Source organism: Haematobia irritans, chromosome 4 (assembly GCF_050003625.1).
Source record: "Haematobia irritans isolate KBUSLIRL chromosome 4, ASM5000362v1, whole genome shotgun sequence".
NCBI classification, from domain to species: domain Eukaryota; kingdom Metazoa; phylum Arthropoda; class Insecta; order Diptera; family Muscidae; genus Haematobia; species Haematobia irritans.
This window is the reverse complement of record NC_134400.1, coordinates 224846994-224872810: the sequence shown is the minus strand read 5'-3', so window position 1 is coordinate 224872810 and position 25817 is coordinate 224846994. Positions and strand designations below refer to the sequence as shown.

Below are 25817 nucleotides of genomic sequence, written 5' to 3'. Positions count from 1 at the left end.
CCTCGTTACGCTCAAAACAGCTGCCACACCCATTCTTATTAGTTTTTTCCAAGCCATTAAATGAACTCGCATTGACCAGAACTGTAATTTGAATGAGCAGGTCATAGCCGGCTCGATGGTCTACATGGAATGCATCGGCAAAACGTATTTTTCAAACGAGTAAATTTAGCTAAACATGGAATCGGGCAGCACACAGTGTTAAAAGAGAAGTTCACCACTGTGGTATCGCAATGGACTGAATAGTCAAAGTGAGCCTGAAATATCGGATCTATACCTAACCTAAACGAGTTAAAAGGCCACTTGTGTTGATCCTAAGCTACTTGAGGAAAAATCACTTGTCAATTATTTCTATTTTTCAAATCTAGTTGCCATAGTTTTTTATTTTTAAATTTAAATTTCATAATTTAAATTTTTTATTTTTTTCATTGCAGTAGGCATGGAAAATTTGTGTTTTTTCATTGTATAAATTTGTTGAATTTCACTTTAATGAAAATAATTTTGGTTTAATCAAGTTAGCTTTGATTTCTGTTTTTTTTTCTATTTATTATGAGGAAACTGGAAATAATTTTTCATTCCAGTTCTTATACTTGAAATAAACGATTAACTTTAACTTTAAAAAATTAATAGTCGTGTGTTTTAATTGAAATATTTTCTACAAACCCACTACACACTTTTTGTCTAGGCCGATATCCTTCAGTTGCTAATGCCCGTATATATAAGTTTGTTTATATTTTGCAATTATAATACAATAAGTAATAAATAAAAGCCACTTTTGCAATATGATTATTCCTTTCGTATCACCGTATTAATTCGACAAATAATTTTAATTTTTCACTAAAAGAAATTCTATGCTAAGATTCTACAATAAGTTAGTATATATCACGAACAGCTAAGATATTAGAAACTACAAATTTGAATTCTTTTAATTTGATTTCTAATGGATAATTGACCGACGACGAATTGTATTAACTTTGTCGTCTCAGCCTGTGCGAGACCAATTGATTATATTTGACACCGATATCCGACTAAATTGTGTGTGTATAAGAAGAAAGAATATGATCACCTCCAATATATTTCAAAAGAAAAATTTTGCTGGGTGTAGTTCTTGTGGGTCCATCTTAAAAAAAATCGTATACGATAACTTTCCAAAGCTTTTTCAAGAATTACATCAGACAGATTTAATACGACCATTGAAGGTTCTAGTATTCCCTTATGAAAATACTATAGTAGAAAAGTTAGAACTTAGGTTCCATCCAGAGGACAGTCTGCTTATATTGGTTTAAGACCAAGATTGAAGATGAACTTAGGTTCAAATACTATTGGGAGTTACACCACCGTGTAAAAGATGTGACGGAGAGCTTAGGCTCATGCCAGAGAAGACTCAGCTTTGAAAATACTTACATGGTAACCCTTACCACAAACACCAGTGTATAGTAAAAAGGAGAAGGATTTGCTCACAAACTGAGGTGGAATGAGATGAGGTGTGCTTACAGCAAGTAGTAGTGAGAAAAGAAGGAGGTATGTAACAATGGTTTTTGCCAAGTCACCTCGGCTCAAAACGGAATGAAACAATGTGTTGCCACTTAGTGATACAAATACTGGTTTGGATTTCATTTACAATTTTACAATTCATGGTTGTATTCAAATTAATAGGATAATTCACTAATTCAATTAATTCAATTTGAAGCTTAGAAATAAGTGGAGATACAATTCAATTTGAGAATTCATTTATAAAAAATAAAAAGGTGAAAAACTACACTAAAAAACCATTATCATCGCCAACCTTTGCAATGTTTAGAAAAGTCCAATTTCACAAAAGAATCTATCTGAATAACTACAAATGTTAGTGCAAACAAATAAAAGTTTGATATGTTCGCAATTAGCCCACCCGGATATTTTGAAGGAATTTTTCGGTTTTCAAATTTTTGATGTTTTCAAATCAATATCGAAACTATTTGTGTAAGATGATAACAATCCACAAAATTTAAGATCTTTCAAAAAATTATGAAATATAATAAAAAATTTCAAAAACTAATAATGAAATAGGCTGGTCTTTTTTGTTGTTGTTTTACTTACTGTGGTTTACATAATTAAAGCTGTCGAACGCAAAATGTTCTTTGTTCGAAACAAACGAAAGAAGGCACATTCTGGCATAGGCAGAAAGCGAAGGCATCTTTGTTTCGACGGACGATGGTTGGTGGCACAGGCTCCAATGGAATAAAAAACACCACCTTCCTCGTCGTTTCCAGCAAAAACTATGATTCGTTAAGAGATTTCCTCTCCTCGGCGCTAGACAATTTCAATGCACACAGATTCCTCCGGGATCTAATTTAAGAGACGGGCCTGTGAAACTCCTCAAAGCTCATTCTTTAAGATCGAATGGAATGTTTATGTAACGTAGCGTGGAGAGGAGAGGAATAGAATCTATGTTTTGGCCAGGTTCTATACTATAGGCACGTTTGTGGTGACGCGTTTAAACGTTATATGGAAACGTTTTTTTTAGTAAGTTTTTGGTTTTTAATTTTAGATTATAATAACAAACAGTTAACGTTTTATTATTATGCATAAATATATTTTTAGATTCAAACAAAACGAAGCAGTTCAATAGAGTTTTAAAGGAATAACAATCTCTAGGGTCTATTTTATAAAAACAAACAAAAAACACCGACATTACAGATGAACATAACGGAAATTGTCAATTTTTTGAAAATGACAATTATTTTTCAAAACAGTTTTGGAATTTCATTTTGTTTTGTTTCATTAAGGCTGCATTTGGTGGTGTACAATTTTAAGGCACGTTTTCGATTAAAGCAATGAGGATGTTGTAAAATGTAAGTTTTTTTTTCGTTTTTTTTTTTGTTTAAATGTTTTTTTTTTTTTTTTTTTTTTTGTAAAAGGCACTTTATAAAAAAAAAATAAAATAATTTTTGTTTGAGTTTTAAATCGTATACATAAGGCACTTTAATTAAAAAAAAAGAATTAAGTTTGTAAAATAACTTTGTTTTTGGAATAACACTTGACTTGTCTATTTCTTTCTATTCATTGTTTGATTCACTAGGCTCGATAAGATGGGTTTTGTTTCTAGGCAAATGGTTAACTGATGACTGATGTTTCAACTATTTTGGATGGCTTGCCGGGACTGGTTGATTTGGTTGGACCTGATGTCCTTCCCGATCTGTGGTTAGGCCTAGAATGATGTGTTACGTTGACGACACATCGTTGGTTTCTGTCTCATAGTTCATTCATCCTCCTAGCACTTGACAAATTACGACGTCAAACACTCGTCTAGTAAATCCTGCGCATGCCCACCAAAATCTTGGCGTTTCGTTAATGTGATATTTTTGTTGTCAGACCAGCTAAGATCCTTAAGGACACCAATGGGTGAATCTATGAGTGAGTTTTTATTTTGGCAAGCCAAATGAGATCTTGCTGAGTGGGTAGGAAAAGTAATTTGAGTGAATTTTCGGCCACCCAATAATGGGGTGGCATATTCAGCAGGGTGCGATTTTTCATTCAACCCTCCTTCCTTCATCTGCAGAATGAGAAAAAAACAATCCTATGGAATTTCTTTTTATGCTCATCTGAGTGAAACTGTGTGACAAGTGTTTAGCCAAGTGCCAGCATCCTTTGCCCAAGACTCATGACATCATAATTGTCACCATGGGTCATCCCCCAGTATCCTTGGCACCCTGCTAGTTTTGTAGCATCACGTGTTTATAAGCAAATGTGTTTGCTGGGTAAAACAAAACCTCCTCATTTCAATATTACTGCTAAGTAGGCAAGTAGCCTGCACAGAGTAAAGTGCTGTGGTAAAAAGTGCATTAGAAGCTGTCCACTAAAAACTTATATAAGTAGCGTTTCCTTGGCATATCATTGTTGTATTATCGCGAATGTTAAAAACAAGGGAAATGCGTCAGGAAAACAGCAGGCATCTGTGGCATAACATGTTTAATCTATTAATACCCTAGTCGATTGTCATCTAATTAGTTTGCCAATTTTCCAGCATGAAAATACACTTTTTTATCGAGTAAATTGCAGAGAAGGGAATGAGAAAAACAATCTAGAGTCTTCTAAGGATTCTTTGATTAATGAAAAGTTAAAAAAAAAACATGTTTGCTCAGCTATTAAGATCATTTGGGATATTTTGACAAATCCCAAATGAGATGGCAAAAATGGTTGTATTTTCCCCCTGCAATCAATGCTCCATGGGATTACGATAAAAATCAGACTATGTTTGTAAAATAATTTCCCCCAAGAAGATTTTTTATAAAACTCAAAGTGAAGAAGAATACATTACGTTTTAATCAGTGTTACTTACCGTTGAGAATTTCAAAAAAAATGTTTGAACATAACACAGTAAGAACTATGGCATTTAATGGCACAAAGTGGCATAGAAATATGTATCCCATGTTAAGTGATACAACGGTAACACTGATTGGTTATTGTACCAATCAAACTTTAATGATGAAACAAAAAGCTTCCCTATTTTTGAAAAGAAATTTCAAAAAAATTTTTTCTTTTATCTGAGACAAAAAAAAAACTCTATGACAATCGACACTAAATTTGCCATAAATTTCGTTTTTTTTATAAAATTTTGTTTGAGAGCGAAATAAAGAATCGCAAAGTAGAAAATTAGATGAGATTTTTCTTAGTCTAAAGTATATATATCTTATATATTCTTTGGACTCCAACAACATTGCTTTATTGTAGTAATTTCACAATCATCATCATCTTAAATATAACCGACTTTGACTGTAAAATCGTAAATAAGAGACCATCACCTTTAAACAGCGTAAAATTATTTCTACATTTTGAGATAAAATGCCATAGATTACAATGAAGTGTATACCCCCCTATATCATGGCAATATTAATTATGTCAGACTTATTTATTACTAGCATTATGTTATCTTGGCCTTGTTAAAAACAAAGAATATACCTCCGATAGAGTTCCCTCGGAATTTGACTATATTCAAGCTGAAGAAATCTTAAATATTCATATATATTTTGTACACATATTTAAATAAAAAATCTTGGTTAGTTTTATAAGGAAATAGAAGAGGAATGATAATTTTATTGCAATTCGAAATTGTGATTCAATCCAATTCATTCTTAGGTAAATTTTATACAATATGACAATATGATAATGTGTAATCTAATGGTGTTTTCTTTTCTGAAAAAAGTGCTTTGCCGTCATTTTGTCTGTACAGAATGCGCATTTTTAAAATGTTACCAGCAACCTAAAAAAATGCTATCATTTCAGCGGGCAGAAAAGAATTCAAAGAAGGAAACAGGGCAATCGCAGCACTCTCGTTTGTTGGCAGTGCTGAAAATGCCCGTAATTTGCCTCTATGCGTGGCACTATTTTCACAACAGAACTCGAAGCCTTTTCGCACTTTTGCCTGTTTTTTTAGAAAAGAGCCTAAAAAGTACATTTTCCGGCCAAAATGCAAAAAAGGTGCGCATTTTTCATAAGAAAAGAAAACGCCACTAAAAAAAGGCATGTCTGGTTCCAAAGATTTTGTCTTTGCTCTAATGGTTTTGGTATTGATTCCGAGCCAAAGAAGCGGAGAGTTGATGTAAGGACAAATTTAAGACACAATTCCCCTTTAAATTTGTGTTATGCGTACTTGATTCTAGGAAACAAAATTTAATTTATTAGTTTCTTTAGCTATTTTCTTCATGTCCTACCCAAGACCATTAAAAACGTGTTAATGACAACTTAAATATCCGAATTTAGACTCGACTTTTATACTTGTAGTAGATATCTATTTGTAGTAGATATTATGCTTTCACGCAAAGAAGAAACATGATTGTCACAATCATATTCGAAGAGCAAAATAATATGATAGGAGCTATTTTTGCGGCGACCATGTAACATTTTAACCTGCAACCATGTTGGCTCAGTGAACATGGTTCTAAGAAAAATGTAATTGTCCTCATCTAAAATGTTATTATATTGATAAAAAGAATTTTGTTTGAATGAAAAGACAATGGTCACGATTTAAAATGTTATGGTATTCATTAAAAATGTTTTTCTCCTAGTTAAAAGAACATGGTCACAACCTAAAATGTTTTGATCTTTATGAAAAAAACGTTTATCATCGTCGAAAAAAGGACGCCACTTGAGAAAAGAAAACACAAAATTAACTTTATTTGTTTGTTTTTATTTATTTATAAACTAATTCATTGTTTATTTGTATTTATAATGCCGTTCAAGCAAACATCATATATTTTTACACACTCTATTTTATTTCAATTTCAACAATAATTAATTATTCCATATTTACATCGTGCCCATCAAATGTACAAACGCAGACATCATGTAACTGCAAATAAAAATAAATACCATATAGCAAAATGCAGAACAAAAAAGCAGGTACATTTTTTCAATTGCACTTTCCTTTTTTGTGTTCACATAAAACCACGTGCCACTCCTGAATATGTAAATAAATTAACACAAAACACAGTAAATCCGTATTCTCCGTCCATTCCAAGAAACAATCAACACACGACTGACGCGCAAAATGAAAATCGTGTGTACCTGCTCAATGTTTTTATAAAATTCTTTTCGCTGCAAACAAGTTAAAAAATTAAATGGTCACGAAAAAATGTAAATGGTCTTTATGGCCATGTAATGGTTCTAGACATGTCTATACTTAACCTATAAAAATACTTTTTTCCCTGTAAAAAAGTAAACAAAATTGAATGGTCAGGTACATGATTTTCCCGACCATTTAATGGTCTCAAATTCTATCGTTTAAATGATAGAACATGTTTGCGGTATTTGAGAACCATTCAAATGCTTATTGCCACCATAAATTTTTCTCCGCTCGAAAACTATTTTTACAAAGACAAAATACATGGTTTTCGCGGCAATTACATGCTCTAGATAAGCATTAAATGGATGCGGCAACCATGTCCAAACATGGTTTTTCTGTGCGTGTTGTTTCAAGCAAAAAAGTCCTTAAAATAAAGTGTTGACAAAAAGTCTCTTATTTTTAAGCGCTGTTTTGCTTTGTAGTCAAGATGCAAAAAGTCAACAAATTTAAAGACAATATCATTAACTTTGAAGAATTTTTCAGAATTATTTAAGCCAAGTTGATCTTAGCCAAACAAAATTTGTCATTTTAGGATACGGAATTTTAGTTCGAATCCCCGCACTATAAGGACAAAACGACTTCATTGAAAAGTTTATCGACTTTTGGACAAGGACAAAAATCAGAGAAATACGTTTTCTATGCTATGCAAAATTCGGATTCGTATTTTAAGGACATGAAATATTTGGCCTCACGACAATATTTTTTTAAGTGTAGTAAACCCATTGGAATTTTTGATATTTTATTCACCACCAATACGATGTGCTGAAAAATATTTGGCTTACCAACACGAAATTGTCGTGAAATTGATTTAGCTGTCGAACAATATTATATTTATGAATTTTGTTACCCTTGCTCATTCCCGGTGGGAAAATGTCGTGAGTCTCGTGAATTTGTTGTGAATCACGTGAATTGTCGGAAATCGTGCGTTTCACTCACGCGCACCACCTCTATTACCAACAATGAACGAATATCAATGCAGGCTCGATTTTTTCCGTCCAAATTAATTACTTTACATTTTATTACAATTTTAATACGAGCATATTGGTCATGAAGATTAATTAATTGGTTATTAAGTTATTGAAAAGAAAATGCCAGATAGCAATCTCCACAAGCCTGACTATACACATGTTTAATCGCTGGCTAAGGCTATGGACACACTAGGCAAATATTTGACCAAAATGAATGTCAAACATTTTTCCAGAACCATCTGGATGGCGTTTTTGGAAAATAATCCTACAATGATGTTATCTATACAATATTACCTAAAAATGTGGCGACGAATTCTTTTTTGTTGGGGATTGTAGTTTAGCTCTTTTCCGATCAGTGAACTTGTTCGGTCAGTTAGTTCACTAGTTCATTGCTCTTGTCCATTTCATCATAAATTACAAGTATAAGCTCTGCTGTTGATTTATTCATCCCACAGAAACACATACGGAAATAATCCAGAATTTCTGTGCGAAAACAAATGAGCTAAGAAACTGATACAATGTGCTTAGTTCCCTAAATTGACATGGTGAACGAAAAAGAACGATTGATAAGTTCAGCCCGTTCATATCAGTGATCCATTCAATTCAACTAGTTCGTTCGCGAACTACCCAACTCTAATTTCTGCCAAATATTTGCCCAGTGTGAGCACATCATAAGTCGAATTTCCATATATGGAAATAACTCTGGACAGGTATGCTTGACATTTTTGACAACTACGAATTATTATTGCACTAAATCCCAACAAAAAAATTTGGAAGTTCTTCCAAAGGCACAACTTTAAAAGCACTTCCAAAACATGTACTCCCAAAGATGTTCTTTATTTTAACTACACAGGAAGTTATTTTAATTAAATTATTTATAACTCTCTTTTTTCTTATTTTTAATGGGTAAATTTAATTTTTTGCTACAAAAAGGTTAAAAACAGAGTAAACATTAAAAAATGGTACAAATTATTGAAATTTTGTCGAGAAAAATTCTAAATACATTCAAGAAATATTTCGATATTTTAATTCAATCTTTTCAGACAAGCGTTAGAATGCATTAAAAATCATAAAAAGTTATAAAAATTATTTATTTGTCAAAATATGACAAAATTTTTTAATTCACATCCAAAACACTGAATTCGAATCACGGAGTAAGAAGTGATGAAAATTCAGTGCAACGGCTGTTGACAAGCCCATGTTAAATTCATCGCTTCTGCGCCAATTTTGCACCACTTCCGGATCCCAAAAACATTTTCACTGCTTTTTTGGCGACGCTTTTTTTTACTGGAATTTTAATAAGATATGCAAATAAATGGGAGTATTTATTTTTTTTTTTTTGAAAATAATTCGTTATTGTTGACTATCGGAGCATCTGCCTATTCTTCAAGGTGATTAGGGAATCCAGACCTTTACCTCTACGACTTGAATTTACGTTCTCACGATCGACACGGAACATACAGATATTTATACCTCGAATCAGAAGAACTATATTTTCCAGATCGTTGCTGGTGAGAATTGCACATACGTGGAACGGACTACCACTTGATTTTTTCGCAATGTAACAATGTGTTCCGATTAAAACTATGGAATTTGTTGCCTCTACACCCCAATCTGTGTAATTGTGGCTTTTATACTTATACTTATTTACATTTTATTATATTTTCTAATTCAGTACTTTTATTTAAATTTTCTTTACCATGTTATAGGCTTATATTGATGATTATTTTTTCTTATTTTTGTTTATGGCTGGGGAGCCATTTTAATACTACAAGAATAATATTATAAACGTATATAGAATATTTTGAGTAATTGACTTTATAAATGTAATAATGATTTACTCAGGTTTTGTTATAATTAATATAATTTAATCGGTCTTATAGGCTTTGTATTACGGAATTTTTGAAATAAATAATGTGCGTAATATTGTACAGGGTAAGGGGATGCCGTATGACATTCATTTATATGGAACCTATATTTAAATATGAACCGATTTGAATTATATTTTGTAGAGTTGAAGAGTACCGCAAAAGATTAAAGATATTATATTTTGTAGACTTGAAAAACATTACGTTATTGTTCCAAATTTAATAGTATTCGTCTTTGTGCAAACATACACTCTATACAATATTTCAAAATCGGTTAAACAGAGACAGACGGACAGACACCAAAGGCTAGATCGATTCAGGAGGCGATTCCGAGTATGGGTATATTTTTGGTAGGCACATACACTTGCAGATTAATTAAAAAATTATCATACCCTGAGCACTTGGTGATTTGGGGTAAAAAAAGAACTCTCATTTGTAAAAATTTTAATCTTTAAGAAAAATTTTAAAAATTGATCAACTTCCATAATTATGATTTTTTTTTTTTGATTTATTAAAGGCATAATATTTGCCAGAAACCCAAGTTGAATCACCTACATTCGAGCACAAAATGTCTTTAATGTAAAATGAATAAATTTTACGTCAAGTAAAAAATCCTCAAGTTATCTATATTTCAAGCTACTTGAGATCTTAATAACTCATTTGGATTACTTTACAGTTAACAGTAAGTTGTTTAAAATTTCGTTTATATTTTTGTCATAAACTCGTGGAAATTCTTTAATTTACGAAATGGCATTTGTAAATCTGTCGTAAAAATCAAATTTATGATTTTTTTGTGGTCATATTGTGAGAAGGATTTTGCAACTATCTTTTTTTATTTTCGATGTGTCAATTTGTACAAAGTACATAAATATGAAAATGGATACGTAGATACATATAACTGCAGACATTAGGGGCAAACGCATTTATTATGAAGTAGTTGACGAAGAATATATTTTTGGTAGGCACATACACTTGCAGATTAATTAAAAAATTATCATACCCTGAGCACTTGGTGATTTGGGGTAAAAAAAGAACTCTCATTTGTAAAAATTTTAATCTTTAAGAAAAATTTTAAAAATTGATCAACTTCCATAATTATGATTTTTTTTTTTTTATTTATTAAAGGCATAATATTTGCCAGAAACCCAAGTTGAATCACCTACATTCGAGCACAAAATGTCTTTAATGTAAAATTAATAAATTTTACGTCAAGTAAAAAATCCTCAAGTTATTTATATTTCGAGCTACTTGAGATCTTAATAACTCATTTAGATTACTTTACAGTAAGTTGTTTAAAATTTCGTTTATATTTTTGTCATAAACTCGTGGAAATTCTTTAATTTACGAAATGGCATTTGTAAATCGGTCGTAAAACTCGAATTTATGATTTTTTTGTGGTCATATTGTGAGAAGGATTTTGCAACTATCTTTTTTTATTTTCGATGTGTCAATTTGTACAAAGTACATAAATATGAAAATGGATACGTAGATACATATAACTGCAGACATTAGGGGTAAACGCATTTATTATGAAGTAGTTGACGAAGAAATTCTTGAAAATTTGAAAAGATAAAATAATGGTAAAATATTGACTTTTGTCTTCAAATGCGTTTGACTCTCCCTAATAGACAGGTTCACCATTACCACTACCACAAAATATGCAACCATTTGTCTTCCAAAACTTTGTCATATAAAACCAGGCTCCAAAATGGCGCTATTCAAAGTTCACTGCTTTTTCGTCGACCTTAACAAACAGCGAAGGAAAACAAACAACACCACAATGGAAATCTCACAGAATCTTTTTGTACATAACTGTGTTGGTGGACACATATACGTGAACACATATCATACTCGTATGTATGTATGTTTGAACAGTACAGCAAGCTATAGAGATTGAGATATCCTTGTACCAGAGATAGAACATTCTATCAAACCATAAACAAGCAACGTACATACCATGTGATATCCTTTTGCTGTTTGTGGTAAGGACCTAACGAATGAACAGAGCTAAATTGTACATAAGAATATTTGCTGAATTTACACAGAAAACAAAATGGCCGTTTGGCTCCACATTGTCGCGCCAATTGAGATTTTTATGGCTGACTCTTTACGAAGACCCACTACTCTTCATCACTGTCGTTTCTTGTCCTCGTTGTCGACAGCACCAATGATGGTCCATTGGTTGGTAGGTAGTATTGTTAATAAATATTGTTATCTTTATAGAGACTTCGTCTTGCTTCATTCATTTATTTACAATCGTAAGTAATAGTAAGTAATCGTGAAAAAACGTTATGAAATTCCCAGCCTATTTGGTGGTAGTCTTATGCTATGGTCACACTGGGCAAATATTTGACAGAAATCAAAAAATAATCCGTCGCCACAGCCAAACCAGCGGACATTTTTAGATCCTATTGGATATAAAACATCATGGTAGGATTATTTTTCAAAAACCGTATCCAGATATTTGGAAAATGGTTCTGCAAAAATGTTTGACACTCATTTTGGTCAAATATATGCCTAGTGTGACCATAGCCTTAATCTTCTTACAGACATAGGTCACCCTCGTAGGCCTTCAAAAAAGGAACAAACTCAGATTAATATTTCTGAAATGTTTTATCTTTTATTTTTGCTCGAATAAAAAAAAAAAAACAGTGAACATCTCGAGGCGATAGGCAGCGAGGTAAATTTTCGTGACACGTTTGTTATTTTATCCCATTAAAAATAACCACTCATAAGTGGATACCTCCCAAAATGTGGACAAAATGTATGATATGTTTCAATGTATTATGCGCCGTTCATAATTTTCAATCAAATTAAATTTTTCAATTTCTTCATTTCTTTTTATATTTACAATGATTGAATGAGATTCTATCTTTTGGATATTGCTACAAATAAGATTTTTCATCAGAAATATTAACAATATGTTTTTATTTATATATTAAAAAGGGATCAAGACAAAACCTTTATATACATTTTCAAAACAAACAAAAAATCAAATATTTTGGAATGAGTACAACTATACAGGGTTATTACAGGAATAGTCGTTCCTACTGTATGCTTATCCGTACGCTCGTGTCCAACTATCCAACTGAAATATACCAGATATTGGTCATACTATCAAAGAATGAAGCCGCCGAGTCGCGACGCCAATGTTAGCCTCCGCCGTCCAGTTTTTGCCAGTCGACGCCGCCGCCGAATATGTCGACTCATCTCGACTCATATTTAGCCGCCAATTAATCAAAAATTTTTTGAATAAAATCAGAAAATTTTATTAATAATTGTCAAAATTTTGAATTTTGATCAGTATCAAATTTTTATAATTTTGCAAAAATTTTGCTTCGAACATTTGAAAGAAATCTAAATTTGATTGTAAGGTTTGTTGTACAATTAATCTCATTACCATTTGGATGACATCAAATTGATTTTATAATGGATAATTGAGCGCCGCCGTATGGACAAATTTATATCGGCTTAGCCGTCAAGCCGCCGCCGTCGCCGCCGTAGGCAAAAATTTAGTGTCAGCCACCGCCGACAAAAATGGGTCGGCTTTATTCTCTGCACACTATAAATTAGGTTCAAAGACTTAATCGATATTGCAGCTAGTTTATGTGATCGATAGCACCCTCAAAAAAATCGCTTCTCTAACATATGTTCCAAACATATTTTGCAGGAAGCACATATATTATTGGATACTGCCGAAACATTAATATGTTTGTTTTATGTGAACATATTATATGTTTGGAAGCGTTTTGAGCCCAAAAATATTATATGCTTGGAAGAATTTTCTCCCCAAGAATATTGTGGTCATTCTCTCACATAATTTTCACTTCCACGAAATTTTTTAGTTCTTGGCACCTTTTTCTGTGATACAAATAATGTTGAAGAAATTATTCAATTTTATAATTTTTTAAAATTTTACCTTTCGCCTTGACGGAGAATCGAACCGGGAACCATGGAATTTGTAAGCCAACACACTACCACTGGGCTACGTGGCTGTTACAGTCACCAGTAGACAATTATCGTTATGAGTTACATTTATATAGCATAGTTTGCAGCGCCCACGAGACCATGCAAACATAACATTATTTACAAGAAACATCCATTTGTTGGCCACGTGGAACAGTGGTTCGCATGTCTGACTTGCATGCAAAGGGTCGTGGGTTCAATCCCTGCTCCGACCGAACCAATTTTTTTTTTAATTTACACATTTATATTTATACTATATTAAATTTTTATAATGAAACTTCGAAATGTGGGTTATTAAAGATTTACAGTCAGAAACAGTGCTTGATATAAACGAAATGGACTGAGCTTTTGGATAAAATATAATTTTTTATTGCATAAATAACAATTTTGTAACAAAAAACTGTTTTATATAAAAGTTTTAAATTTTGAAAGGAATTCAAAAACTCTAACGAAAGAAGAACGTGGAGTCGAGCACAAACATAAATAAATAAATAATTTTATAATAAACATACACATAAATTTATTTAGGAGTGAACAATTTTTTACTAGCATTTAACACTATTTTAAATGCATTTACAATTTTCTCTTTACTGCGTATAGTCATTCTAATATTCAAATTAAATAATATTTAGACTTAAGCATATCAAATTTTTGGCCTTTTGATTATCTCGATGTGTTATGTTGATTTCTTTCGTCAACCCTCCCGGTTTCCATCTCTATTTCTTTCTCTATACTCTCTCTGTTGCTCTCTAAATAAAATATTACAACATATATATGTATGTCCGAGAAAATAAAGTTAACTTTAAAATTTATAATAACATTGTCTTAACGTTAACAGAGCGTTGCTAAGTGCTCAACAGAGAAAAAATAAAGTTAACTTTAAAAAGAACAAATAGTTAAAATAAAAAAACGATCATTTGTGAAAAACTATAGAGGGGGCAGTATACACCCATATACCAAATTTTAGGGCACGATGTGTAGAATCTAAATCCGAAATAATTTCATAAAGTTCATTGCCAGAATTCGAGATATGTTCACTTTAAGTTGCGATTGAGTTAAAGTTAAAAACAAATGTGACCACTGTGCAAAAACTATAGAGGGGGCAGTATACACCCATATACCAAATTTTAGGGCACGATGTCTAGAATCTAAATCCAAATCGAAATATTTTCAATTTTGGTGTCGATTGAGTTAAAGTTAAAAACAAATGTGACCACTGCCCCCTCTATAGTTTTTGCACAGTGGTCACATTTGTTTTTAACTTTAACTCAATCGCAACTTAAAGTGAACATATCTCGAATTCTGGCAATGAACTTTATGAAATTATTTCGGATTTAGATTCTACACATCGTGCCCTAAAATTTGGTATATGGGTGTATACTGCCCCCTCTATAGTTTTTGCACAGTGGTCACATTTGTTTTTAACTTTAACTCAATTGACACTAAAATTGAAAATATCTCGAATTCTGGCAATGAACTTTATGAAATTATTTCGGATTTAGATTCTACACATCGTGCCCTAAAATTTGGTATATGGGTGTATACTGCCCCCTCTATAGTTTTTCACAAATGATCGTTTTTTTATTTTAACTATTTGTTCTTTTTAAAGTTAACTTTATTTTTTCTCTGTTAAGCACTTAGCAGAGCTCTGTTAACGTTAAGACAATGTTATCATAAATTTTAAAGTTAACTTTATTTTCACGGATATTATATATGTTTACTCGAAATTTGTAAATGTATATATGTTTACATTCACACATATTATTTTTATGAAACATTCATGAGCCAAACATAATATGTTCTAACATATTAACATATGTGTCCCAAACATTTAGTATTAGTTTAGGAACATTATATGTTTGCACTTAAATATATTGTGTTTAAAAATTGTGCCCGAAACACATTTTGTTTATATCGGAACATATGAAAAACATATTTTTCTAACAGTGTACATATTATAACGACAAGGGAAAAAAGCTCCTTGGGCAAGCAATTCTAGTTCAATCTAATTTAAAGAGTTATTTAAATGTTGCAATAATTTGAGATTAATTATTATAAAAAAATATCAGGAATGTTCCAAGACAATTTTTTTAGTTTTTTAGTTATATTTATAAAGCCAATTATGATACCACATCATTTATAATACTTTGCATATAACATAAATACAAGGATAAATTTTTATGTAAATTACTCACCTCGCAATTAGTTTTAAAAATCCTTAAAATAAGTTATAATCCAAAAAGAAAAAAGAGAAAAAGTGATATAAATTCTAAATGCTTAAAGCATCTGTCGTTCGTTGAGGAAAAACAGCAATCCTTTAATTTGTATATTCCTCGATGTATTGAATCTGTAAAAAAACGGCAAGAGAAAGAAAATTTGATTAGACAAATGGAAGGGACATGCATATCTTTACTAATAATTTATTTTTAATACGGATGTAATGTAAACTTTCTTTCTTCAAACATTGGCAAATATAATAAATAGGAATTTAGTCACCATCGCAGAATCCGCATCTAGCTGATCGTCCATTAATCTACCAAACAAACTAAGTAAATACCACAAAATGCAAACCACAAACAAATATTTCACCCAGTAGCGCTCACTCTCTTCTCTATTCTTTCATTGCTTGATTTCACTAAACGGGCTAATGTGAAACCGCAGAAAAAGAAAAAAATCTTGATTTCCTTATGGGTGGTGGTAAATGATGCCAAAAACGACATTAAACAATCCAGCCTTTGCCATATTGACGGATGATGGATGGAGAACATGACAATATCGACATTACCAAACTAAACTCACTACAATTGAGGAGAGTAAGAAATGTGCGTTTTACGCTAACGGTGAGAAAGGGAGCAACATTATGGCAACACGGTAAGTAATATCACAAGATCGCAGTGTGGTTATCTCTTTGTAGTGTTAAGGTTGATTCTTAAGGTATGGACAAACAACGGCAAACCGTTCCTACCTATTATAGCGATTTTGTTACATGTTAACTCTGCTATTGAGATTAGTTCACACACACACGCACACATATACGATAGCAATTCTTAACCACAGCGATCCATGTACTTTAACATTAACAAAATAATAAGCAATTATGTATATTCTTCAGCATCTATTAATGGTGGCACTAGCGGTTAGAAATACATACACTAATGTAATGTTGCGGTAATAAAAAGATGAAACCTAAAATAATCACAGTAGAAAACCAGAAAGTGGCCTTGCTACCAAATAAGTCAAATGCAGAAGAATAATGTCATCAACGCTGCTGCACACGACCAATAGCAGCAAACATAAGAGTATCATGCTACACGCGAATAATAGAAAAATCCACTCATTGCAGCCGCACCACTCGTCCCCCGTACGTAACTATTTTATCTAGATGCAATTAACAGTGGCTCAGAGATGTGCGAAAGAAGTGGGAGAGATAGAGAGAGTTTTAACTATAAGTTGTTTGCCTCAAATAGACCCTATATAGAAATACAAATGTCCAAAAGAAAAGATAGTCAGCTAACCAACTATGCCGTCAGAGGCTTACGAAAGGAGAACAATACGCGAAAGGCTATGGAATGCGGTGCATATCCTTAGTTAGCTAAAGTCAGTAAAATGTGTAAAAGAAAAACAAACCCATGCTGATTGACACCAACGTCCGTGGAAATGTACGTTTTCATTGTGTATATCAATAAGCACGTGTTTGGGAAATTGTTTTCATTGGGATCCTAAAAACTAAATGGTTTACTCATTTCTTGTATTGGAACTAAAGATATTGCTATAGGGTAATGTTTGTTACACCTATGTGGGCTATGTGTTGATAGATATATCAGAAAATAATTCCGTAGGCCTTCGTTATGCGCCGTCCAGACTATAAGTTTATACGGACGGAATGTCTGGGTTTGTAAAGAATCTTACAGTGCGGCCGAAAGCTAAGAATTGTCGGAGGTAAGTAAAATATCGATAAATGTGTTGTCGATCCCTTTAAAAAAATATTGTCGTGCGGCCAAAGATTTCATGTCCTTAAAATACGAATGCGAATTTTGCTTAGCAAGAAGACCCATTTCTCTGATATAAAGTTTTTTCCTTCTCCAAAAGTCGATAAACTTTTCAATAAAGTCGTTTTGTCCTTATAATTAAGTGATTCAACCTAAAAATGGGTATCATAACATGAGAGAAAATGTTTTTGCACTAAGGTCAACTTGACTTTAACAATTCAAAATTAATGAAATTGTCTTTAAATTTGTTGCCTTTTTGCATCTTGACTACAAAGTAAAAAAGTGTTCAAAAATAGGACATGTTTTTCAACACTTTCTTTTAAAGACATTTTTTACTTGAAACATAGCACAGTTTGCACTGAAAGTCGAGTCTGAAAGTTTGTAAAGGACTTTGATAACATATGAAGACAACTTGAAAAAACCAAAAATTTAAATTAAAACCTAAAATTAAAGGAGAATTGAGTCTTACAAGTATCCTATCCTTATGTTACTTGAATTCTCCGCTTCGTTGGCTCGGAATCAATTAGGGTAAAGACAAAATCTTTGGAACCGGGCATGTTTTTTTTCAGTGCAGTTGCAGTATCGATTATGTCTTCGAACAAAACTTATAGTGAGGCCAATATCTAGTCTGGAAGGCGCATTAAATTAAAAATTAGAGAAAAATGGTAGGATACATACGAGAGTGATTCGATGAATATTTAGTTTCATCATATGACGTAAGAGTATAGCAAGAGCAATTTAATATGCACTGAACAAAATATTTATACTACATAAGAGATAATGCAACATACACGGAAAAAAGTAAACTGTTCTATGGAAAAAAAATTACGCCCTCTCATACAAGAAAAAAATGAACTAAAAGTAAAGAGAAAAATCATTGGAAGAAATCATACAATTTTTGAGACATACTTGGCATACTATATTTAACTACAAACAAATATTTTGTTTTTGCAATACAAACCAATTTACGTACTATTTAATGTTTATATATTGAAAACAAAGCTGAAAAAAATCAACCAAAACATCAATTTTTGTGTCGCTTATTTTTGTTGTGGGAAAAAGAGGCTGCCGCCAAAGATTTAATGTAAAAAATCAAATTTGAATTATTTTTAAATTCACCTTCACCCAAAGCTCATGTGTGATGTGGCAGCCTCAACGTGTTTCATTTTCAATTATGTTTTTCATTTCATTTTTCTTTCTTTTCATTTGTATTTTATATTATTCACATTTAATGATGATCTTGCAAAATGAATTTGTGTAAATGATGATCTTCTACAGATACGAGAAAAAAACACAAATACGATACACTTTGCCAATTTGCCATACAGAGGAACGCCACCACGTCATTTTTATGAATCACGAAAATATTTTTAGAGAATTGTTCGTATAAAAACTTACGATAATAATTATTTTGGTGCGATTGAAAAGAAGATGATTATGACGACGATCATTTTGGTGGTGACTGACTGCTAGCCCAACGCAAGCGTGACAAAGGGGATAGTTTCGTTTTGTTAATGTTCGTCTGTCCACTTTTTATGAATAATTATGATGAGATCTAAGATGAAAAGCTGCCTGTTAGTTTTTTTTTTTGCCAAATTTTGGTCATATATATACACAACTCACAAACATCTGGGTAAGTAGGTCCATATGTTTATTTATATTATTTGTGTTACACTAACAAATCTTTTTCATTCCTATATGAAAGGGAAATAAAATAAGTAAACTTAACATTTTAGCGGCATAACATATTATAACTATTACAAGTAATCGATCTTGTCCTCCACGAAAACATAATATTGTTTAAGCTATTTATGTAATGAACTAAACTGATTTTTTTTTCGAAATGCGAAACAATATTATTTATGTTATCAAACATTACTATTCTAGTTTTTGAATTATTCGACAATGTACTACGGGGGCAGTTCGGAAACTTCTTAGCCTAGCACAAAAAGCGTGGTATAAACAGAAAAAAGTTAAGTATTTTGGAAACTTCCATCTCTGTTATGAACACATGTTAAATTTTGTTTCGATCTGGCAACTCTTTCATATAGGAACAGGAGTTCAAAAAAGACACATCCGCAATTTTTTTACAATGGAAAAATTAGAAACGCGTGCTGTCATTAAATATTTACATAAAAAAGGTTTATCGGGACAAGAAATTCATAATGATATGGTGAATGTGTTAGGTGAAAGTGCTCCTTCATATGCAACAGTAAAAAATTGGGTTGCTGAATTTAAAAGTGGTCGTACAAGCATTAAAGATGAACCACGTAGTGGACGTCCAAAAACAGCAACAACAACAGAAATTGTAGCCAAAGTGCATGATATGGTATTAAATGCTCGACGAATAGAAGTGCGTGAAATTGCTAATATCATGGGCATCTCAAATGATCGAGTCCATTTAATTTTGCATGAAGAACTACAGATGAAAAAGCTTTCTGCAAGATGGGTGCCGCATTCGTTAACAGTCGATCAAAAACGAATAAGAATGAACATTTCTCAAGCTTGTTTGGATCGTTTTAAGCGAAATAAAATGGATTTTAAGCGTCGTCTCATAACTGTTGATGAGACATGGATCCACCACTATACTCTAGAGACAAAAGAACAATCCAAACAATGGACTGAAGCTGGAGGAAGTGCCCCAAAGAAGGCAAAAACAATTCAATCGGCTGGTAAGGTTATGACAACGGTTTTTTGGGACTTCAAAAGTATTTTATTGATTGACTACATGAAAAAACATGTTTGGGCATGATTGCCGCATCCATTTAATGCTTATCTAGACTATGTAATTGTCGCGAAAAACATGTATTTTGTCTTTGTAAAAATAATTTTCGAGCGGGGAAAAATATAAATATATTAAATGGTTCTCAAATGACGCAAATTTTTTCTATTATTTAAATGATAGAATTTGAGACCATTACATGGTCGGGAAAATCATGTACCTGACCATCCAATTTTTTTACTTTTTTGCAGGGAAGAAAGTATTTTATAGGTTACGTATAGACATGTCTAGAACCATTACATGGCCATAAAGACCATGTAAATTTTTTCGTGACCATTTAATTTTTTAACTTTTTTGCAGCGAAAAGAATTTTACAAAAGCATTAAGCATGTAGACATGATTTTCATTTTGCGCGTCAGTCGTATGTTGATTGTTTCTTGGAATGGACAGAGAATACGGAATTACTGCGTTTTGTGTTAATTTATTTATTCAGAAGTAGCACGTGGTTTTATGTGAACACAAAAAAGGGAAGTGTAATTGCAAAAATGTACCTGTTTTTTGTTCTGCTTTTTGATATATGGTATAATTTATTTTTATTTGCAGTTACATGATGTCTGCGTTGGTACATTTGATGGGCACGAAGTAAATATGGAATGATCACTTATTGTTAGGTTAGGTTAGGTGACAGCCCGATGTATCAGGCTCACTTAGACTATTCAGTCCATTGTGATACCACATTGGTGAACTTCTCTCTTATCACTGAGTGCTGCCCGATTCCAATTTAAGCTCAATGACAAGGGACCTCCTTTTTATAGCCGAGTCCGAACGGCGTTCCACATTGCAGTGAAACCACTTAGAGAAGCTTTGAAACCCTCAGAAATGTCACCACTCAATGTCAATGGATAATCCACCGCTGAAAAACTTTTTGGTGTTCGGTCGAAGCAGGAATCGAACCCACGACCTTGTGTATGCAAGGCGGGCATGCTAACCATTGCACCACGGTGGTTCCCATCACTTGTTGAAATTGAACCAAAATAGAGTGTTTAAAAATATGTGATGTTTGCTTGCACGACATTATAAATACAAATAAACAATGAATTAGTTTATAAATAAATAAAAACAAATAAATAAAGTTAATTTTGTGTTTTCTTTTCCCAAGTGGCGTCCTTTTTTTTCGACGACGAAAAAAGTTTTTTCATAAAGATCAAAACATTTTAGGTTGTGACCATGTTCTTTTAACTGGAAGAAAAACATTTTTGACGAATACCATAACATTTTAGATCCTGACCATTGTCTTTTAAAGGAAACAATTTTTTTTCAATATAAAAACATTTTAGATGAGGACAATTTTATTTTTCTTAGAACCATGTTCACTGAGCCACCATGGTTGCAGGTGAAAATGTTACATGGTCGCCGCAAAAAAGTTCCTATCATATTATTTTGCTCTTCGAATATGATTGTGACAATCATGTTTCTTCTCTGCGTGTATCTGCAAAAGGGTAAAACAATAAATTCAGAGTACTATTGCCACCTTTTGGATCAATTAAATGTACAAACTCGAGAAAAACGTCCTGGCTTACAACACAAAAAAATAATTTTTCATCAAGACTATAGCTATTCGGTTCGGAAACTTCTTAGGCTATCAATGAAAGAGATAGGCTAAGAAGTTTCCGAACCGCCCTCGTAAACATCAATTACAAAAAATCATATAGAAAGAATGTTAGTAAGTGTTAAGAAATCTACAGATTTTCACATCCTCAACAGGAAATTTTCGTATACTAAAAAAACAGTGAACCCATAGGAAGAAAAATTTTGGTTGATTTTACGAAATTTTGATTATTTTTAGAAAATTTTTACTAAATAGTATTACAAACGCTGACATCACTCCGATATCACAAAAATAAGTAAATATTTTTCGACAAATGCAAGAAAATTTATTAGACATAATTAATTTGTTTCACTTGTTAAAGAAAATTTTGTAGTTTGAAGGATAAACATTGGAGTTCAAATTTATAAGAATGTCTTTTGTGCCATACGAAGTTCAAGGTGGGCGCATTTGCAGTAAAATTTACATATTTAAAGAAATAATGAACTATTTTGTGAGAATTACGAATTTAGTAAAACTTTATGCTTCATTTTTGTGTATTATTTTCCCGTTTGTTAGTTCTTTTATCTAACGTATTCAAAAAATTATTAGAGTAAAGGAAACTTTCTCCAAACAACATACCCCACGGGAAATGAAACAACCGCAGGACCGGTACAGGACTAGTCCTTGGTGTGTATGGACCAGTCCCAGTTCTGGTCAAAATGTATGGAAGGGACCGGCCACTTTAAAATGGGTTTGTCATTGACGGGGTAAATTTACACTTTAGGACATGTCTTGGACTCATTCCAAAGGACACGCCCTGGGACAATTTAGCAGGAGCACTCCATAGACAGGTCCTCAGGATTCACACTCGGACAAACTCTTAGAAAACTATTTCAGTTTGGACATCCGAATTCGAACATTTGAAAACATTTGAAATATGTCGAACAATAGAATGTAGATCCAAAAAGATTTTAATATCAAGCGAGTACGGAAATCAATGAATTACGACTATTTAAAAATTGCAACTAACTGGAGCATCGGTACCAGTTCTGTGATGGGTCAGTCAGTGGCAATTTGCAATATAGAATTCACTTTTTTTGCGTGTAGATATCTTGTACCCAAACATAACATGTATTTTTATAGAAAATTGTACATTTATTATTGGGAAATTAACATTTTCGATTTTTTTGTAAGGGTAGCATTTTCAATCTATGCTGTGAACAATATACCGCAATAATCAAAAATGCGGCCATCGATCTTGATGTTATGGGGTGTATTAAAGTGAAGGCTAGAAACCGGGACAAAGGAGCTTTGCTGTGATATAGTATGGTAGTCAGATTTACAATATATTTATTAAGAGGATTTTTGGTATCACCATTGTATATTCTGAAAGCATGTGTTCAGGTTATATTTCGCTAACTTTCAACGAACATACACTAGATATTGCTGTGCTCAGAAATAAAATTTTAGCAAATAAAAAGATATTTTATAACAAAGAGGAATTTCGTTACGGAGGAAAATATTTTACATTCTGCACGCAAAAAAAATAATTCGTTCCTCCCAAAGGAAATTTTTGACAAACAAATGTCGTTTAGCATTTACTTTTCGCTGAAAAGAAGTTTGTTTGTAAAAAAAAGTATAAACTTCTTATCTCACTTCCACTTTTACTTTCCAGAACTTTTTTCTGTAATGTATTCGATTTCATACATTTTTTAAATTTTAACTTTCGTCCAGACAGAGAGTCGAAATGCGGAACATACAATTTGTAAGCAAAGACACTACCCACTGGGCAACCGAAAGAAAAAGATTCTTTCCTCAGGAACAAACGGAATTCCCCTTTCTTATAAAGTCTTTTCTTTTAGATCAAACAAACCCTAATAATTCTTTTTATTTACCTTTAAAGAAAATTCTTTAGCGTCCAAGCAAAACTTTGCATTTTTAAAACTTTGTTATTATAACATATTAATATGTTCTATGTTGTATTGTTAAACTAAACAGTGTACATGTTGTTCCTACTTGGAGTTATATTGTCGTCAATTACATTACATTTATGACAGTATGACTGTTTTAGAAGACAAGTTTTCCAAATTGTTTTTCTTATTGTATAAATCTGCACGAATCAATCCGAAATCTATCGAAATCACGTATCTCACCAATGAAATTCGCTCTATCCATTTGGAGACAAATAACGGGTGGTTTGGGGTGTATAAAGCTGAGGAGGTTAAGCGAGAAAATATTCTTTATTAAGATATGGTGACTGTAGCATTATATATAGTAATGTGGTATTGCGTATAGTTACTTAGTCAAGTTAAAATTTGAATTTGCCAGTAAGTTTGCTGCTGCTTCTAGCGCTACTTGTATGTTTTGGTGCCAAAGGCAGTGTTGCCAGAGTTTAGGTGCCCGACAGGCGGGAGCCAAATCTGTTTTTTCCTCATCATCATCATTCTTGCTATTTACACGATTGTAATGCGCACCACATGGTGGTGGTATCGTTGCTGGTTTGATTTGGATGGTGGTTATAACCCAATGAGGCTATATCATCGGTGACGATGTTAATGTTGTCCACACGTTCCTAACAGTCAGCCGATATGGATAAAGAAGGAAAAAACACAAGCAGCAGCAGCACCTCCAACAGCGGTAGCTTAGGCGACAATAGCAAGCTACCACCATCGCTGCCACTTTGACAATAACAAAGAACAACAATGGCAAACACTTGTCAGCAACATATTTGAACGCATAGCCATAAGAATGGAGAGTGCCAACAACAACGGCAGTAAAAAGCAGCAACATTCAACCAAATCTTTCTACTTCAACAACAATTACGAAAATCACACATCAGACCTAGCATCGTCATGACAAATACAGTCTTCCATGACAAAGAAATTCCATAAAAATGCCTGGATTCGTTGTCAAATCGAAAATGGCCAAGATATCAATAAATGACTAAAGTAAAAGCGGAAGGAAATAAATGTCGCCAGGATGTTTTCAAAGAGAGGTTTTTTGCAGGCATGACACTGTCGGAGTGTCGGTCTTGTCCATGGGTGATGACATGGAATCCACAACGAGCAAATGGATACGATTGCCGTAAAGTACCCTCAATTTATTGATAATAAAAATTCGCATAAGAATAATAATAAGGAATAAAAAATATAAGCATTTAGGAATGAATTGTGAACACAGGGGTTTACATAACCCCTAGCACGAATTAGTTTTTTTCATTAAAGTCAAATGTAATTAAATATTTTAATTCCAAAATACATCGTTTATTGTAAGTTCATTATACTCCATTATTAGCATTAGTTTTAAAAGATCGACACAACTATCTCTAGGTAATATCAAAACTTTCCGGTTTTTCCCAATTTATAGTGTTCATCCATGTGTAAAAAAAACTCAGTTGCTAACAAAAATAAATAAAATAGGGTAGTTTTAAAAAAAGGTTAACTATTGTTATAATTTAGTTCATATTGATCATGATATGATTTTTTGATATTTGTTAATTTCAAACACATCGTCCGGCAACGAAGAAACCCAAAGTATTCATTATAATTGCTACACTGAAAAATATATTGACCTAATATGGACGATTATGCAACTTAAATTTTATTAAAATAATGACATTTTTATTAAAAGAAAGTTTATAATCCTTGCTTCAAAATTTTTTTCCATTAAATTTAGGACACAAATCTTGAAATTTTGCGTCCCTCTGTTGAAGTTGTAGATCTTTGAATTAAGGTAAATGTTACTTAAAATAAAGAAAAACATTTTTAGTTTAAAGAAATCGTCTTTAACTCAACTGACACATTGAATTTTTAAATTAAAGATACAAATGCTTTAAATATAGGCTAAGACTTATTTTAAGGATTTGCAACTTTGGTTTTAAGTTTTTTTAGCATTAAGAAAACGGGGTTTACTTTGAAGTACGTGGCATAATTTGGATTTTGAAACTGGAATTTGTTTGTACATGAATACCTTTATTAATATATCGCAAACAGAGAACAAAAATTCGATGAATGAGATCTGTATCCAATTTTAATTTTATCGATCCTAGATTTAAAGCCAGGGAGGTCCCTAAAAAATGCCTTTATTTTAATGAAGCCGCATCTTTGGCTCGGAAT

General features: G+C 32.4%; 1 protein-coding gene across 5 annotated transcripts in view; it reads right to left on the bottom strand.

Annotated features, from left to right (window-relative positions):
* The window catches only part of rhea (Talin_middle and talin-RS domain-containing protein rhea), a 73554-nt gene that overhangs the window by 27611 nt on the left and 20126 nt on the right, over positions 1 to 25817 (bottom strand). For all 5 annotated transcript variants that reach the window (XM_075303685.1, XM_075303686.1, XM_075303683.1 and 2 more), the window contains one exon: positions 15599 to 15750. The gene's annotated coding sequence lies outside the window, so the exon portion shown is untranslated. The remainder of the gene's footprint in view (positions 1 to 15598; positions 15751 to 25817) is intronic.